Raw genomic sequence first — 4,699 nt, 5'->3', positions numbered from 1 at the left:
ATACAATGAGCTATAAAATCTGAGATGGAGCTTTACATCTTTTAGTAAGTATAATATGTCTAATCTCAAAAGATGAGACATTCATCTGCTTTTTTGGAGGAAGATATAATTTGTTTCCATACCACATAAGTGAGTGTGGCCTTTTACATATGCCACATAGCTAAAACAGGATGAGTTTTTAAAACTCCCAGACCGATGTGAAGAGTCCCATCTTAGGAAATCTGGGCATGAGAAAAAGAGCTAGTGTCAAAGCCTGTTGCGTTAAGAAAGTATCTAAATTCTATTTGGGATATGAAATAGGATAAAGCTTGGTCTCCTCACTTGTGCTATATCTCTTGAATTTGAATACTGGCTAGTTGGAAAAAATGGATCTTGTCAGGGGTTATTTGTATTTCCTATGATTGGGAAGGAAGAAAAATACCATTTTATTGATTGCTAATTTTGCTTGCCAAATATATCAGGCATTACTTAACTGTGCCACATAAAATACCCAAATCTACTACAAAATCTGAATGAAGATGAACCTAATGATTCAGATTATAATGTCAAGGTTCAGCATAGATGGGAGACCCCTTATTATTTTTCTTCCTTATGATACACTTCTATCATTCTGATTCTTTTCTTCCCTTCATTCCTCCTGTCTCCCTTTATTTCGTTTTCCTTACTAGTGAGGGAAATTAATTCTACACTATATATGATTTGGGTGATGGAAAGGGAGAATAAGATCAAAATTGTTAAGGAGCCTTATAAATCTTTTTTTTTTTTTTTAACCTTTCCCTTCCATCTTGGAATCAATACTCTGTATTGGTTCCAAGGCAGAAGAGTGGTAAGGGCTAGGCAATGGGGCTTAAGTGACTTGCCCAGGGTCACACAGCTGGTAAGTGTCTGAGGTCAATTTTGAACCCAGGACCTCCCATCTCTGGGCCTGACTCTCAATCCACTAAGCCACCCAGCTGCCCCCAAGGAGCTTTATAAATCTTAAAATCAATCTGGGATCCTATAGAGTCCAGTTGAAAGGGTTCTAGGAGTTTGAATCCTTGCCCTTCAACTGGTTTGCTGTATGTAAATTGTTTAACCATAGGGTCTTATTTTCTTTGCATGTAAAATGAAAGAGTTTGGATTCAATGGCCTTAAAGGTCCTTTCAAGCTCAAAATCTTTGTCTTTGCTACTGGTGATGGTCAAGATGCAGCTGGCCATGCACCGGGTCATCTTGGTTTCATTCAACTCCATCAAGCTCCCCTACAATACTTTGATAGAATCATACTTTCTTGGGGTAAGAAGAGATTTTATTGTTAACGTCATCAAAACTCATTTCACAGATGAAAAAAAAAAACCGAATCCCAGGGAGGTCTAGTGATTTTCTCAAGATTATACAACCAGTACTTTGCCAGAAAAAAAGAAAATCTTCTCTAAACTCCTACTATGGTAGGCTAAGCCAGATTTTAACCCTGTCTTCTCATTCAGATCAAGTGCTGAATTAATAGTGAAACTTTTTTTTTTTCTTGAAAAACTCTGACTTCAACACTGGAAATTTTCTCCAACATTGAAGGTTTTGTGGGAATTTGAAGATCCAACAAACAAGACCTCTCATCTTTAATAGATGCTAGGGGATGGACAACAATCTGAAAATATGATTTAAGAATCTCATTATATTCCACATAAAGTTAACTTTTATTTTAAAATATACACTAACAACACCTAGCTGTAAAGTGAATATATTTTCCAACAGAATAGAGCACCTCTTCCAGGACCTTCCAAAAGATGCAAGCTATCTAAATATATATATATTTGTTTTGTTTTTGTTTTTGTTTGCCAGGTAGGCAGATTTTCCTTCTTTTTTGGGGTAGGGGGCGGTGACAAAGTGGATGCTTTGTTTTTTTAAACAGACAACAGAGTTACCATTTTAGCCAAGAATGCTAAACCTATCGATAAAATTAAAAGAAAAAATCGCATATGGAAAATGACCGCAGAGAACAAGCTTTTTCTTGGAGGCTTCCACTTGGGGGAAGCAGTTTCTATGCCTTCTCTATACCGAGGCCTCTTGAAGAATGGAGCATCCCAGTCGTGTCTGCAATGGCAATTTCTGTGACTTCTGCAAATTCCTTCCTTGATACATTTGTCCGAGACACAGTCAACCTTGTAAACATAGATCAGGTTACAGGTGTTGTTAAAGCACACAAAGCCTTCACCACAGCGGCTGCAACCCCTAGTCTTTTCCACGTCTGGTATCTGCACGGTGATCATTTCCCGATGGTAATCCGTCCCCCAGCAGATAATGCCGGTCTTATCCGCGATTTTCAAAATGACTGACCCGTCGGGCAAAATAGGCACAGTCTTTGTTTGAGTACACAACAGCCTCCCGCAAAAGACGTCGCCGTCTACACACTGCTTGTGAATCAGTCCGCCGAACCCAAACACGTGGGAGTCGCTTCCTTTTTCGTAGCAAACCCGAGGGGATTCGCGGGCCCTTTTAGCCAGGAGGCTCCAGCCTTCCAGACGGCAAAGCCCTCGGGAGCAGCAGCCTTCCCGAGTGCACCTCACTTCTCCGTAACTGGACACCATCATCACCAGATCCGCGTAGTTTGGAGGCAATTGACAGGAGCTGGTTTTGCCGGGAGGCGGGTTCTGGTTCCACTGGTGGGCTCTCTCTTCGTCTGTGAGTGGATCGCAGGTCTGGTTGGTCGGCACCTTTCTTTCTTGGTCCCAGGGAAACAAGGTAGCGAAGTGTTCCATGCCCTCCACGCCCAGGAGGTAGGACAACCGTCCCGCTGTCTCGACGTCTCCGCCGTAGGAACTCAGCTGCGGGGGGATGGTCACTACGCTGGAGACAAAGCTCCTCTCTGGAGGGAAGATGAAGTCGTGGGCCTGGCAGCCCAGGCCGAGGAGGAGCGTGCCTAGGCCGAGCAGCCAGAGGAAGCCACTCAAAGAGGACATTATCCGCTCAGCCCTCATCCTGGCTGGACCTGCGAAAAGCAGGACCCTCCCCTGAAGCCGAGGCTGGAGGAAATAGCAGAAGGGCAGGCGCTGCTGCGGCCAACCGGGTACGACTGGACAGAGCGAAGCTGCAGAGGGTCTGATCCTCAGCTCATCTCCAGCCTCCTCTGGACTCGCCTGCCCGCGCCCCACAGACGGTTAGGAACGCGCAGGGTTGGGGGGTCGGAGTGGGGACAGGCAGAGATTACGGGAAAGAAGGAGTGAGGATTGAGGAATCTCAGAGTGGGAAGGGAAGGAGACCAGTTAGTCCAACCTATACCCGATAAAGAATACTCTCTACCCGATGTAGGGTACTGTCTCACCTCTCCATGAAGATCTCCTTTGAAAAGGGACCAGTTCCTGAGGCAACTCAATTCATTTGGGGTGGCTCTCATTGTTTCCTCTTCTATCATAGAGAAATCCGCCCCCGACACACACACACACACACACGCACACAGAGATTTAATTTATTTCTCCCAGCTGTACCATCCCTGTTTATTTTGTTCCCCAAACCTGAAATACTCTCCTATTTCCTCTCTGCCAATTCAATTCTTACCTACCTCCATGCTCTTATTGACTCGAAGGCCAAGCTCACCATGTCTTCAATACTTTCTTTAACCCAGATATTAGGGTAAGAGCTAGAAGAAACCTCAAGGCTTATCTCATCTGACCCCAGAGGGATGAAATGACTTGTCCAATGCCATAATGAAGCTGAGCTGCAATTTGATTGGGCTGTTTGCCATTTTCCTCCAACACGAAACTATCTGTTCACTGCACATTTTCACTGGACCTTCCCTCATTCCTGGATTGCTCTCCTTCCTCATTTCCACCTCCTGGCTTCCCTGATGTCATTCAAACCTCATATAAAGTCCCATGTTTCCTAGTCTCTCTTAATTCTAGTGCCTTCTCTTGTTGAGTATCTCTAGTTAGCTTTTATATAGTTGTTGGTACACAGTTGTTTCCCTTATAAAATGTGACTCCATTGAGAGTAGACTTGTCTTTTGCTTTTCTTTGTATCCTCTCTACTTTAAAAGAAAAGAAGCAAGCAATTATTAAGCACTTCCATGTGCCAGGCACTAAATTTATATAAAGTGTTTTACAAAGATTGCACTGATTTCTCACAACAGTCCTACAAGCTAGGGGCTCGTATTCCCATTTTACAGTTGAGGAAATGGAGGCAGAGAAATCAAATGTTTGCCTAGGGTCATACACATAGTAAGTGTCTGAGATAGGATTTGAACTTAGGTCTTCCTGACTCTAGACTCAACTTTCCATCCATTACGCCACCTAGTTTCTTATCACAATCACTGGCATATACTAAGTAGTTAATAAAGACATTATTTACATATATATAGATAAATACATTGCATATAAAATATATAATAAATATATTGTGAAAATGAAATAAAATATTGCATAAATTTTATCCATTCTGTATATATGTATGTACATGCACACACATATATATGTGTATATATATGTGTATATATACATATACACACATACCTACATATGTAAATGACTGGGCGAGAAGCAAGGCTGGGAAATGGCTAGGCAAGTGGAAGGCATCAAAGAGCCAGGTTGGTCCAATGGGAAAGAGTATTAAGACTTAAGAGGTTCTGGGTCTATGTCTTATCTCTACCATTCATTAGCAATGTTACCATAGACAAGTCAGTTAAGTTCATTGGCCTCAGTTTCCTCGTCTGTAAAATGAGAGCTTTGTAT

The sequence above is a fragment of the Gracilinanus agilis genome, chromosome 4 (genome assembly GCF_016433145.1).
Source record: "Gracilinanus agilis isolate LMUSP501 chromosome 4, AgileGrace, whole genome shotgun sequence".
Taxonomy (NCBI): domain Eukaryota; kingdom Metazoa; phylum Chordata; class Mammalia; order Didelphimorphia; family Didelphidae; genus Gracilinanus; species Gracilinanus agilis.
This window is presented reverse-complemented; position numbering follows the sequence as displayed.